This window comes from Sus scrofa, chromosome 12, assembly GCF_054392235.1.
Source record: "Sus scrofa isolate SSC_HxYL_T2T_F1_AM1 chromosome 12, Sscrofa_HxYL_maternal_Yorkshire_Landrace_v2.0, whole genome shotgun sequence".
NCBI lineage: Eukaryota > Metazoa > Chordata > Mammalia > Artiodactyla > Suidae > Sus > Sus scrofa.
In genome coordinates, this window is record NC_139394.1 from 9,240,407 (window position 1) to 9,255,356 (window position 14,950).

Below are 14,950 nucleotides of genomic sequence, written 5' to 3' on the forward strand. Positions count from 1 at the left end.
CTCTGCCTGACTTAACCCAGTATGATCATCTCTAGGTCCATCCATATTACTGCACATGTCACTGTTTTGTTCCTTTCTGTGGCTGGGTAATGTTCCATTGAATGTATACAATCATATATGTTACAATGTCCTAAACTTTGGTTCTCTAGTTAGTTAATTTGATTCCTGAATGATAGCTTGGATGTGATGGGATCACTTTGAATTAACTGAACAACAGTAGGCAATACATGATCACTGAAAACATCTTTGATGAGATGATTTTAGACCTGATCAATATCTAAAGATAGAATATATAGCAGGTCATTCTGTTATTTCATAGGGTTTCAGAAATGCATTGTGCTTAGAAGTTTTAATCATCAAGCAATATTTTCAGCACAATTTTTATTATTACTTCCATATTCATATTGGAGATACTATCAACGTCACAGAGGACAATTTAATTCCTTTTCTTGTCCATTTTAGTTTTAATAATGCCTCATAAAAGCTGATGGCCTCACTAAGTTTAAATTATATTATCTTAATGAAGAATGAATTATTCTATTTTACACGCATATAAAACTGAGTAATGTTTGTTAAAACCTGTTTTTGCATGAACACGGACATGGCATAAGCAGAAAATGAAGTGGGCATGTATGCAGTGTGGTGTTTCCAAGGTCATCTTTTATTTTTGTCAGATAAATATTCAAGAATCCTGGTTTCTATATGAAATCATTAATGTTGGCATATCTTGTTCTATACAGTTCTATCCAGAGGTTGCTGTAATTTCAAACACAAGCATATAATTCTTTGAAACTTGAATTAGACACTGCAAGGAGAATTTGATGATGATGATGATGGGTGTGTGTGTGTGTGTGTGTGTGTGTGTGTGTGTGTGTGTGTGTGTGTGTGTGATTTCCTTCCTAGGATACTTGCTCTGCTAGTAGGCATGGCTTATTTCTTAGCTCTTGGGGAAGAAGAGAACAGATGCAGAAAGCTTAAAGCTATAGCTCCAGAATATTATACTGAGTGGGGATGATTTGGTGACTTTCTGAATTTGTTTTTATAGCCTTCTGTTAGGACAAGCATATTCTTATGTATTTGGGCATTACCAGATTTAAAAAAAATGAGCAACCAAAAAAAGAAAAAAAAAATAGAAGAAAAAAAAAAAGAACTCCTTCCAACAGGGAAAACATCTCTGACAGAATAATTTTAAATTAAATAAACAGTGTCTAATGAGAGCTGTTATTACCTGCTCTTTGGTCCTGCTTGGGCACGCATTCTGAAGGCTTGTGTTTCTAAGTGCTATCATAAATCTTTCAGCCTCTTCGGCTGCTTAAAGTTCTAGCTAATATCTCTTCTCTAATGGTGAGGCCTATGTCCTCATTTAAATCTTTAAATCTTATTTAAATCTCCAATGTCGAAGGCTGATGTCTTCATTATATCTTGTCTCTTTGAAAAGATAAAGTGTGCGTTACAGCAGATCGTTTTAAAAAAGATAAAAAACACTTGCTTGAAAATGAGACAGTATTAAGAATAGAATCTGGCTAGAGGAATGCATATTCAAATCTGGTGAATCCCTTCATTTTCTGGGTTTTTTTTGTTTGTTTGTTTGTTTGTTTGCTTTTTAGGGCCATACCCACGGTATGTGGAGATTCCCAGGCTAGGGGTCAAATCGGAGCTATAGCCGCCGGCCACAGCCACAGCCACAGCAATGCGGGAAACCCTGTCTGCAAACCTACACCACAGCTCACGGCAACACCGGATCCTTAACCCACTGAGCGAGGCCAGGCATTGAACCCGCATCCTCATGAATACTAGTTGGATTCATTTCCACTGCGCATGAAGGGAACTCCCTCCCTCCATTTTCATCAATTTTTATTAGCATCGTTTTCATCAGTGTAACCCTAGGAGTCTGTCTAGAGCTTCTTGCACTTAACTCTGTGCTGGATGAAGGGAAGAGGACAGAACTCCAACAGGTACCTAACAGTCTAAATTAACCTGCCTTGATTGCAAATTGTTTGTGAACGTATTACCTCACAAGTAGTTATTTCGGTGATAAATAATATAAAATAACTTATTCTGTTTATACAATTGACTCAATTTGGTGTTCCTGTTGTGGCTCAGAGGTTAACGAACCCGGCTAGTATCCATGAGGATGTGGGTTCGATCCCTGGCCTTGCTCAGTGAGTTAAGGATCCACCGTTGCCATGAGCTGGATGTGGGTCACAGACTTGGCTCGCTCGGATCCTGTGTTGCTGTGACTGTGGTGTAGGCTGGCAGCTACAGCTCCGATTGGACCCCTAGCCTGGGAACCTCCACATGCCGTGTGTGTGGCCCTAAAAAAAAAAAGAATTAATTAATAATGAAGAAAATAACTGAATGTGAAATGTCAGTAAAGGCCACTTAATGCATGTTCTCTAAAAAAAAAAAAAGTATATCTGTATATGTTAAATTCTTTTCCTAGTTTTTAATTAGGGTGTGTGGGGTGCGGGAAGGTTTTCCTATAAACTGTCATTTTCTGCTGAGGATGGCATATCCCGTCCTTTTAATCAAGGTGATTGTGATTTTGACCCGTAAAAAGAACTTTTTAAAAAATGCAGAAATTGAGAGATTATAGCGTGCCTCTCTGAGTATATTGAATAACTCTTGCCTCTGCACATCTCATACTATTTTTATAATAACTTATTATACCTTCGTAGCTCCTAGTTTCTTCTCTAGGGAGATACAAGGTGCATAAGACGACCATGTCCAGAGTCCAGGAGACCTGAGGTTGAATCCTGGCTGCGATATTTATTAGATGCATGAGACCTGAACTTTGTTACCCATGGGAACGTCAAGCATCCATTCAAATCTGAACTCAGATCCGTTTTTTTTCTCAGGGTTTAATCCCTCTTTCATATTTCTTACCTCCACCAGCCACGCTGACTCAGACGTAGGTCATGACAGGCTTTTCCTTTCTTACCGCACCCTGTTCTTCCGCGGTCCCATCCTGCCAGCGTCCCCAGCGGCCCGCCTCTCACTCTGTCCTGGTCTGGACCCTGTGCGATGCCCCGGAGACCGCCTTCTCACTGTAACTCCGTTGTAGCCACTGATCCATCCTTTATAATGTCACTCCTGTGATCTCTTAGAAATGTGACCTGGCCATGCTGCCTTCCTAAGGCAACTCCTGGGGCCTGCTTGCTGCACACAGAAGGGCTGCCAGGTCCTCAGCACGGCCCTGGCACCTCTCACAGCCGCCTCTGGCCGGCCCTGGTCCCTGCACCGAAGGGTCCAGGCGCACTGGTGTTTTCTGAATGGGTCGAGGTCTTTCATGCCTACGACCTGTTTCCCACTGTTCCTCTACTGTCAGCAGCTCGCCCCTGTGATTTCTTTGTAGAATAAACAAGAGGCTCACAAACAAAAACGGAGCACAAATCCATGACACAATTTTGAATATTTAGCTTTAGCATCAAGGTTGGTTTGTTTTCCTGATTCTTTTCCTATGACTAGGAAATAATTACCACAGAAAGCAACAGCTTCTCATTTCTTCCCCCCCTGAAATCCTTGTCCTTCGGCTTAAAATAGCATTCAGTTGATTTATCTTTGCTCCTGTCTTCTTGTCTCCTAACCTTGCTTCTTACAGAGAGTTCAGTCTTGGATTCCTTTCACGCCTTCATCCTGTCTCTGCTGTTGCAATAAAGTCTGTACGAGGGTTGCCGGCGTTTTTGTTCTGAAAGCGGTCACTCCAATAAATACCATTTCTTTACTTAAAAGATATGTCAGCCTTTTATTAGGCGTAGCTTATGCCTACATTTGCTCCTTATTTGTTTACAGTTGATTATGACACAACAGTATTTAAACTCTCCAATCTCTTTGTTTCTATACTTTAAGAGCATATCCTACCACTTTATCTTTTACTGGGGAACATACGCGTTGCACACGTGCTTTATATAAACATTTTGCAAAGCAAATGCCTCATATGAATTGTAGTAATCACTTTACGAGGATTAAGCACCACGGGGTAATTCTGTCTCCCATTTCACTCCAGAGAGAGACATTAAACTTGTGACCATGTGCTGCCCCTGAAAAAGATGCTGCCGACTCATCAAATGCATGTGCTTTGCGTAGCTTCTGCACGGGAGGAGGTGAGTTATCCTAACCACCCGTGCTTTGCTCTCATAACGTGATGACGATCAAGCAGACATCAGTTGACTAGGACCAGGGCAGAGGAGTGTTGATCATTGAACAGAGCGAATCAGGCTGCTCTGAAGAGGATGCACAGGGCCTGACCTGAATTAAAACTCCATCCTGGTTCCTTATTTCCCAACTGATGCGTTACCAAGAGACCCTGGGTGTGCTGGCGTATAGGATCATTTCTCTTACGGGTGGTAATTTTTGACCGTGGACAGAAAGGGAAAGAGAGCAGCCACGATGCTGTAGAAAGGGAGGTGTCTAGAGCAGAGAATAAGGATCAAGACTTGCCTGGACCGCTTCCTGTTAGGTAAGAGGGGGACACATCTTTGGGGGTGCCGCTCCTCTCTTTCCTCCCCTGTTATCCCCGTGGGTTTTATAAACTGTGTCAGAGACCAGAAATGATTTGACGGTGCAGCTTTGAGCAATTATACCAGTAGGTCTTTAAAAGCACGCCGTTGCAGAATGCTGTTGGACGGAGTCGGTACTGCCAAGACAGATGAGGGAAACCCTTACTTCTTAGAGGTTTCCAGGAGCTTCTGAATGCTCTGCATTGGATTGACATGTGTCGGAAAAGCACACATCTAGGGACAGAAATCTTCTTGTTAGGATTAAGTCATCCACTGAATGCCGTCTCTCTCTCTCGGGCCTTCTCACACGTGCAGGGCACCGGACACTGCGTTGTCATGGCTCCACAGCTGATCTGTAGATGCGTCTCCTCGCCACCAAGGTGTGGCGGTTCATTCTTCCTCTTGGGAATCATGAATGGCAGATTCTTTCTCAGTCAAGAACTCGGTGTAGTGCCGTCATTGTCATCATCTCAGTTAGAAACAGCAGCAATGAGAACATTGGCAGGCGCTAAGGACGGTGCACTGAGCTAAAGAGGCGGTTATCACTGGCTCTCGAATAGAATTGTGATGTGATTGTAATATGTCGCCGGGTCTCCTGCCGTAGCATTTATAAAACCAGTCCTCACTTGGCTTGTCTGAGTCAAGTTGCTGATGAAGTCTTCCTACTGTTCTTTCCCGGAGAAGGACGTGAGGCTGATGGAGCCTTTGAAGATGACTCCTCCCTTCAGGAGCAGGTCCACTGATGAAAGTGTGTTTTCCTGGTCCTTGCTGTCACCCTCTGTGGGTTTTTTTTTTTTTTTTTTTTTGGTGGTGGTGTTTTTGTTTTTGTTTTGCTTTGTTTTTTTTGAGCCTCACTGGTTTATTCTTATAAAAGAGCCCGGGGTTCCAAGCTCTCAGTGGGGTGAAACCCCATGTCTGGTCTTGAGCAGGGAGCTCTCTCTCCGTGGCCCCTGCCCTCTGCCCAGCCGTGAAGCCTTCCATCTGCTCGTGTCTTTGAGGAGGCACACAGCCTCTGGGGCTGAACCAGTGGGGTCAAATAATGTTCTCACCATTTAGTGTAATTAACTCCAACCACCCGTCTGTTGCAAGCCCCAGTGCAGCCAACACAAGCACGAGGAGGCCAAGAAGAAATTTCTCCTCATTATTAAACCTAAATCTAAGCACTTGTCTGTCTGTAAAAACAGAGCAAAGGGAGGAAAACTGAAACCAGTGCACGGGGTCTGAGGTTTCAATAAATGTCAGGGAGCGTCAAGTCTGTTTGGATTGCAAATTATTGCTGGCTGACGGTCTTACCGTTTTACAGCTAGAGATCGCTGTCCTGGGGGGGACGTGGGGGGCGGGGGGAGCCTCTCACATCACAGCCAGAGGGGGACAGAAGTTACCAAAGACTACGACAACCATAAAACATCCCAAGAGGGACTCTGGCGTTTGCTAAACTTCGTCTTTCCTTAACGCACATCTCAAGAAGCAGCAGCCCCCAACGCTCCCCTCGTCCCATCGGGTTTGAGGACGTGGCGGATTTGCCAGAGATTGGGACCTCATTTCTCTGGCTGACCCATCATAAACTGCCCTTCATCCCTCTCCTCTGCTCAGACACTTTGAACATCTGAGAGTGATAAAGACGCCTAAATGTTTCAAGGTGAATTAATACCTCCCTACACATCCTGGAGAAACACACACCAATAATTTGAGCGGTGGTTAAGACTGTTTTTCAAATGGATTAAATGAGTGGGGCAATTACTGATTAAAATAAACCCGAGGCATGAGCATTCCAGCCCTCCGTGTGGCTGGACACTGGTCCCCCTCCTGCCATTGGTGGAACGGCTTTCGCATTGTGAAAAGTATGCGTGCTGCTAAGTGCTTCTCCTGGAGTTTATTCGTATTTTGTGTTCATTTTTCTCCTAACCGGTCCTCACTGAGGGTCTGCTGTGTGCCAGGGACTGACGTAGAGACACCGAAAACCAGGGAAGCGATGTCTCCTTTCTCCCTGTGCTCAGAGCCAAGCGTGCTTATTTTCACCAAGATTCTTTTGGTTTCAAATGACTGAAAAATCCCTCAAGTTAACTTAAGGCCAACAGGAGAAAATTGCTCTAAGGTGCGGGGGTATCTGTATTTCCAAGAGGAAGAAATACAGCAGGACCACATAAAAGCCTGGAAGTAGTCACTAGGAAGCTGTTAAAAACCAGATTACTTTCTCTGACTCTCTCGCTGCACCAGCTCTTCTTTCTCATACAGATGGGCTTCATTCTTCTTGCTCTCAGCTTTCTAGGACTTTGTCTTTTCTTAACGAGGCGTAGATTTCAGTCGGTCCTTCTCAGGTGAATTTTCCGTTTAAACTGCCCAGTGGAACTTCCTATTTTAACGGCTGGCTTTTGTAATTCTCAGCTCAGAACGGATGGAGGAGACCCTCGGATTGGTCCAACTCGCCGCTAACCTTTAGTGGTTCATGCTGATTTTGAGATTCAAGGTCTGAGAACTCGTTGATACCTTTGATGGATCTGATTCCTACAGGTACACACTTAAAGTACCACAATGATGAGGTTACAGGTAGGAGATGTCATGTGACTGCTTTATGAGATTTTGAAGAAGACAAAGTCAGTGAACTAGTCAACATCTGTTAACAAACCAGAGAAAGGAGACGGCATTATAGTTTCTACTCCACTGCCACAGGAACTGTGATGCCGTCTCTTGATGGGAGCGTGACGGCTTTCTATAATCTGTTATTTCTCATCAGGATCTAGATAAGATGCCAGGAGTAGCCTGAAAGCAGCTGCATCACAGGTGCCCTGGATATAGAGTAGAGAAGGAACTCCTGCCAGTGATGTCATTTGCCTTCTAGCTTCCCGTCCACCGTTTCTGGGAGGTTGTTGACCTAACGTCAGGATCTGCCTACTCCATCTCCTTGGGCAACAGCCAACAGAATGACTAAATGACAGGTACCAGATTGCCTTAGTAGAACCCTTAGTTAAGGATTTGAATAAAAGTATTTCTTGGCAGACTGGGGGGGGGGGGGCGTGCATCCATAGGAGAGGGAGGAAGATAAACAAGGAAGGGAAGGCAGCCAGCAAGGGATGTGGTACCAAACCTGTTACAACAGTGGGTAAATGGAGCTGAACTTACCCACTGGGGAAACTTCCGGAGCCAGGGCAGAGCACACGGCTTAAAGTCATCCTACTGGAAGGGTGAGGTCACTGGGGAAATTATAGACAAAGTCCAGTCGACTGTATTGGTGGACAGTTGTTGTGATACTCTGACACTGCCGTTTACCGTGCTTGCGGCAAAGCACCCTCGAAAAGCAGCAACGAGCTCTCCAGCAGGAAGTGAAGTGGTGGTTGGGGGGGGGCGGAAGATGCTTTCGGCCCATGAATGATCTACCACAGTCTGGCCCTTGGGCCCCTCAGATCCCCCTATTAATTTCATCCTGTCCTGTGCTGACTCTTCAAGGTGGGCCAGATATGATTTATTAAATAATTAAACGTAGTCCTTACAACAGGGAGATCAGCTACATTCTGCTGCCCCTGATCTCAGGGTGTTACTGTCTGTAGATCTTGGCCTTCTTAATCAATGGAAATTGATGGGAGGCCACACAGGAAAATTCAGGCAAGGCTTTATTGGGGTCCCTGCTGCAGCGCGGGGAGTGAAAACACCCAATAGGTCTTCTTGCTCAATCACTGGGTGGGGTTGGGGACTAGGGGACCAGATGGTTCCTTATATGGAGTGAGGGTAGAGGCAGGCCCAGGGGTCAGGCCAGAGGGGTGGCTTAGGTGGTCTGCCCTCCCCTTAGATGGTGGTGTGTGCAGGGGGCATGCGTAGTGCCCTGCTTTTGCTCTGGGCTCTTCAGAATTGGCAGTTGGATTTTTAGGTTTTTTTTTTTTTTTTTTTTTTTTTTTAATCTTCTTACTCAGAATTTGCCCCAGCTGCACACGCATAGGTATGTTTTCAGTCCCTCATAGTTTCTTTGTATTCTGTTGCTGGAGGAGATGTTTGTCCAGTTGCAAGCATTGCAGCCACTGCAGCAAGGGTCCCAGGTCCCCCTCTATGTCAAAACCTGCAGTCGGTATGCATTTCCTTCCTTCTCTTCTATACAGCCTAGGTCGTCCTGATTCCTGCCCTGCCTCTCTGCTGGTGGCCTGCCCAAGAGAACCCTCAGCCGTTCGTCCCTGAGCATCAGAGCCCTTGTCTCTTCCCCCTTGTCAGGCCGTTGCTGTTGCAAGGTCTGCAGTCACACATCCAGTCTTACCACCGGGCCTGGAAGCCCCGAGACACGTTCAGTGCGTTCTCTGAGTTCTGCACATCCTTATGGTCCCTTTTGGTAACGTTATTAATGATAATTAGGGTCAATTACTTGTACAGTTGGGGGGCAAAACATGCTCCCGCTGCAAGAGAAGGCGCGTAAGGGGAAATCAAATAGGCAGGATTTGGCCATTGGAAGTTGGCACTGAAATAATAAGGACTGGATCCCGGACTCCGTCTGCTGCAGGCGGAGAGAAACCCTTGGTGATGTTTGCCAAATGAACAGATAAATAGGCCCCGGCGATGGCCGACAAGAAGTTTTGGGAACTATGTCTGTTACCAGGCTTCTCGGTAATGACCTCATGTTCGAAATGATTTTGTTTCTTATGAATACTCCCCAGAAGATCCCGAGTAAGAACCTGATTTAAACACAATGAATTCCTCACGATACCATGGGGAAAAAAAAAAAAAAAAAAAAAAACTCAAGAAGTGACAACATTGTTGGCTGAGGTGATCGACCGGCTGTCAGGGGAAAATAAGGCCAAAACAAACACGGAACTCAGGACACCCTCTGGGTGAGTCCTCGTAGGACCAAGGGAGGCCGTGGAATCCGGGGCATGGCTCAGGTGCCAGACTCTTCACATCCAAGGCTCACCCGCAATCTCAGCCTTTCAAGTGATGTATTTCTCAATAGGTCCAGCCTGTGCGGGCCTTTCGATTTTTCATTTCGATGTCAGTATTCTTTCTCGGGAAAAAACCATCCCTTTTTCTTCACCCTACTTCCGCCTCACCCATCACAGTTCTACCCGGCAACCAAATTCCTCATTAAATTTCCTTCTTCCATGAAACATCCTGCTCTCCCTGCTCCCTTACTGGAAGTGATCCCCCCTCCTCTTCACTTGGTAAACTTTATTTTGCGTATATTATGCAAGTTCGTTCGTAGTGTTTTGACTCTGCCCCCACTGTAAACTGCTGAGGATAGGAGTGTACTTTAGACATCATATTAAAAAAAAAAAAAACACGTCATAGATGCCAAATATTTGTTGTATAATGAGTACAGTTTTAATAACAATCTTATATAACTTTTGTCGAAAGAACCCTTAATTTGAATATCTGAGTAGGCAATTTTTCTCTCACAATAGGCTGTATAAGTCTTACACTAGCGTTCCCCTGTCGGCACAGAAGGTTAAGGATCCAGCCTTGTCACTGCTGTGGTGTGGGTTCTTGGGTTCGATCCCTGACCCAGAACTTCCACATGCCACAGGCACAGCCAAGAAGGGAAAAAAAAGGAGTTCCCTTGTGGCTCAGTGGCTTAAGGATCCGGCATTGTCACTGTTGTCACTCAAGTTGCTGGTGTGGCATGAGTTTGATCTCTGGCCCCAGAACTTTCATATACTGCTGGTATGGCCTAAAAGAAAAAAAAAAAATCTTAGTGGTAAGGCATAAGGAGTGTGTGTGTGTAAAACACACTGGCACTTTTTTTTCAGAGCAGTGTTGACACCTGTCAAAATAAGTGAATTTTTCCATCTCAACGACTTCATATGACTTGCCCCCAACCCTATATGTATAATTATGGGTTTTATGCATATGAGAATTGGGGATGGCAAACCTCAATTTTCTTCTCTTGTTTTATGGTACCATTTTTTTTTTTTTTTGGTCCTGGAATGCTATGCATGTGTATGTTTTCATAATGGCTACCTCTTTTTAGAGAGGTGTCGGACAGTGCATCAAGATATCCCAGTTGGTATAGCAAACTGATTTTTCCAACAAAAGTACTAGAAAATTAACTAACAAGGACAGTTCAGGATTCATGTACTTATACACTTAAAAGTACTTGTTTCTCGACACCACAGAAACAGAGATGGACAAATGCCATCATAAAACTTAGACCTGGTGGCAGAAACAATGGCCACATGAAGGCAATATTACGATGGTGGAGAAAGCCACGTGCGACATAGATGCTGTCCTCCCACAGTCTTAAAGCTGGTCTTTGTCTGAGAAGTTGGAAAAGCTTTCCTGAGAAAATGAGTGAGTCGAGATGGGAGCCAGAGAACTCTGAGCATGGCCCCTGGTGCTGCCCCAACATCCCCTGGGCTGGTTAGAAATGCACGTTCTCGGGCCCCACCCCAGACGTCCTGAATAAGGATTTCTCGGGAGTGGGGGCCTGGGACCCATGTTTCACGAAGTTCCCTAGATAATGATGATGCGTGTTTGAGAAACAGATCTAAAGGTCAGGTAGGAGTTAACCAGGCAGTGTGGCTAAAGCACAGAGGAAAAGGCTGGGGAGACAGGTTAAATAACGCAGAGCCTGAGAGGCTGTGTCACGGGTTTGGGTCGACGTGCTCGTTGGGATAGGAGCCACTAACTGCGTTTGGGTGATGGATTGAGGGGGTGCAGGGGCAGACGTGAGAGGCAATTATTTGATTTTTACCTGCATTTCAAACGATGGTTGTGGCTGAGGCAGTCAAGCATAGGATGAGGCCAGCTGACTCCCCACTTGTCTCGGGGAGAAATATCGGGAAGGGAACCAAAAGTCAACAGAGAAGGAAGTGGATGGGTAGCTTCAGAGCCACTTAGGAAATAAAACTCAAAGGATTTGGACATTTGGCATTGCAGAGACACCACTCCTTTCATTATCGTTTATGCCTTCCCTTTTCTTTGTGAAGTTTTAGACTATTTGTCTCATTCATAGGAATGTGTGGGTGTCAGGAAATTAGTACCTATTGGTCACCCACCCCCTGGAACATCTGCAGTGAAAATACAGCCAATCAGCAAGTTATTATTGTGACTCTTTCTTCACCTCTCCAGCGGGCAGGAATTTCCCCCTCTGTTAAGAACATATATTAGCTTGGGGGTTTCTCCAAGAATATGAGACATCAATTTATCAGTCTTATTGGAGTCCTTTTGGGCAGCACTTTCGCGCCAGAGTGAGACCCTCTAGAGAAAGTCATAAACATCCATCTGAAGTTTGCATGGAACCCCCTGAGTGTGCTCTTGAGATCGTTTTCACCAATCACAACCTTAAATCCAGCCAGTTACTCAGTCAGTCCACACGTGGGTCAGGAGGCAAGAAAGTAATAAAAATGTGGTTAAGCAGAGCAAATCCATTCCCGCTACTGGAAAACAACAACAACAACAACAACAACAAAAAAAAAAACAGAAAAAAAAACAACAACAAAGCAAAAAAACAAAGACCGTGCAAAGTTTTTGTTCTAGTCGTGGTATATCAGTTTCCTGCAGTAAATCAGCACACTTGGACAGTAGGCAACATACCACTGACCATTATCACAGGGGGAGTCAAAGGGCAGGACTTATTTTAACAAGCTTTTGTTGATCACCTACTGTATGTGCCACGAGCGAGGATGGCAGGCTTAGCGATAATACAGGTAGTTCCTCCCTTCACATGGCTTCTAGTTTGGTTGAACAGAGTAATGGAAATTGATGAAGGCAGTGAAGTTACAGGGGCTGCAAATAACTCTGTGTGGGTATGAATTCTCCCTGGAGTAGGGGGTAGGTATCAGGAAGCAGGTAATACCGTACTGACTCTTGGAAGGTGAGTGTTTGACAATGAAGGCAGGGTGGCCATGGCTAAAGGCAGAAAGATGAAGTCGGCATGGCAGGCATTTCTGCAGGACCCAAGGGAAGGCTGTGATCCAGGATAGCTTCATGGTCCACTTTTGGTCTGTTTAGTTTTGTTTTGCAAGGGATGGAACTCGTTCATTGCCGTCCTCTTGGCCTTCGAAGTTCAGTGCTGGTTTTGTCTCCACAATTATGTGAGCTTCATTCGGCAGCTGCGGGGATAGAGCAGTCATTGCGGTTTTACAATTGGTTGGATGATTCCCTTTGCTTTGGCACAAAAAAAGGACACAGGGGCACGAGAAAAGCAATGCAGGGAACACAGACCCATAGTCGTTGGGGGAGCTGTGGCTCGTGCGTGGGCTCACAGGATGTGCATATTCCCAAAACACAGCGCTTGGTTTGAAAGTGCATTCAATCCTGTTATTCCATCCCGCAGTGTGTCCAATTTTTTGGAAGCAAAACCCCTAAATGGTCTCTTCCCTCTGTAATATGCTGTTTTCTTTAGAAATAGCATAAGACGGGGGGGAAGGTGTATGTTGCAGTGGAAAATGTCTCATGCCCTAACATGTACATAAAGTGGTACATTTTAAAGCTCCACCTAACCATTTCACACCAGTAACCTTCCAGGAAGGCTCCTCTGTCTTCCTCTATGGCAAAGAAAAGAAGCCAAGCTTCTCTTGTTCAGTATCTTGAAATGGGCTCAGTTTTGACGCAGTGGTCTGTAACTCTAACGCTTGTGGAATATTGCTTAACTTGCCAAGCAACCAAGCATAGCAAGTTGATTGGACCATCGTGGGACAGACTTCTTGGAGGCTTTGTGTAGGGAGGGTGACTCTTCAGAGGCTCTTCTCTGACTCCCTCTCTTTTTCTGGTAACCTCCTCTGGTATCTGATTCTCTGAGTGTCCACCAAGAAATCATTGCCTTCCCTTTCCTGACCGGAACTACCCATGCACAGAATTTTCTTTTCAAATAGAGAATTTAAGCTATCGCAGAAGAAACATCTCTCTGAGCTCATTTTATTTGAGGCAGTGCAGTAAGAAAGAAGAGAGGCAAAGAGAAGGGGAAAGGAGACAAGAAAAGGAGGGAAAAAATGACCATTTCTTGAGCAAACACATTGTGGCTCACTGGGCTAAGCCCTCTCCATAAGTCGTAACTTGCCGCTCGTAAACCCCTCATGAAGCTTCTGTCCGTTTTGTAGACGTGTAAGCTGAGCTCAGAAAGGTTAGGCAGAGTAGTCAGATGGCAAAGTGGAATTCAAGAATGTCGTCATTGCCTCTCACGCTCTGCCGCCACGTTCTACCAGTGTCATGATCTGTTTCGAATGCCACGTTTTACCAGCACAAAAATATTCCGCCGACACACAAAATAACCAGAAATAAAGTGACTGGCACAGTGAAGGGTCGTTTGCCTCTGAATTGAACTTGCTCTGCCTCTGTAGCGATACACACGTCCAAGGCTTGGCTGGGCCTTCCAGCGTTACCTTCCCACTGCCCGCTCCCAGTCTCTCCTCTTTACTGTCTCTCCAATGGCAGTTCCAGGGGCCAGGCCAATCAATCACGGTCTCAAAGGATGCCAAGATTTTTCCTTGATTCAATCATCTTTCCGCACGTGCTTATTGAGTTCTTTGTCAGGGAGAGTCCTGGCAGGAAGGAGAGCTCGTCACGGATGGTACCCATGGAAAGATTTGAATGGACGGTCTGCTTGTATGTGGGCGGGGTTCCAAGTGAAGCCCTAGAGAGGATGCAGGACCCAGAGATCAGGAGCAACAGGAAGCCGTTACACCCCACAGTGGAGGAACTAGAGTCGAGGGTGCTCTCAGCAGAGCACAGACTACAGGCGGGAGCTCCGGCTGCCGGGGGATGCCGCTGCCGCACCAGATGATGGGCCGAGGCGGTGACGGCGGGGCGGGGGAGGGGCAGGACCACCATCTCTCTATCCTCCATTCTGGAAGTGCCCCGAAGCCACCTAACAATGAGTGCCATCCCTAGGACTTTACTTCCCGGGCCCCGAGCAGGGTACAGTGGCACTGAAAATGGAAAATGGATCCGGGGCGAGTTGGGGATGAAGAATTGCTCGTCCAAGTGCCACCCCGTGCCTGGCTGGATCTAAGCCCTGGGGCTGGAAGAATGAGGCCACCGTCACAAAGTCCTCACTGGTGGAGATGACCTTCTAAGGCAGGAGAGTGACAGCACTGGGAAAAAAAGACAGATGAGGGGAAGAGAGGGAAGAGATAGGGTGTGTTCCATCCTGATAAGCACTAAGGAGAAAATAATGAAGCCGAGAAGCGGGGTTTGAAGTGGGAAGGAGGGGTAGAGTTTTAGAGAGAGTGGCCCGACGTCCCGCCCGTTTTGGAGAAATGTTCCCTGAAAAGGTGACATTGTTGAAAAAATCTACTAAAAAAATGAGCCTGGCCGGGGAGGGGGTAGCATAGTGGAAACAGCAAGCACAGAGTCCCTTTAGAAGCCAGAAGCCTGGTGCGGGGGAGGGAGGCTGGAGAGGAGTCCGCGGGGGAAGAGTCCTCCTCCTGGAGGGGAGGTCAGCGCTTGACTCTCAGCCTCCCGCTCTGGGTCACGGCTTCTCCTTGGTTTTGTCTGTGACCAGACACTCGACAGAGGGGCGAGATGCTCATAGCAGAGAA

At 45.9% G+C, this 14,950-nt stretch overlaps 1 long non-coding RNA gene across 4 annotated transcripts in view; it reads left to right on the top strand.

Moving 5' to 3' along the window:
* The window catches only part of LOC110255978 (uncharacterized), an 867,249-nt gene that overhangs the window by 245,302 nt on the left and 606,997 nt on the right, over positions 1 to 14,950 (top strand). The window contains exon 2 of one of the 4 annotated variants that reach the window (XR_014820806.1): positions 7,339 to 7,435. The exons of the other annotated variants lie outside the window; for them this stretch is intronic. This is a non-coding gene — a long non-coding RNA (uncharacterized LOC110255978). The remainder of the gene's footprint in view (positions 1 to 7,338; positions 7,436 to 14,950) is intronic. 4 annotated transcript variants of the gene reach the window in all.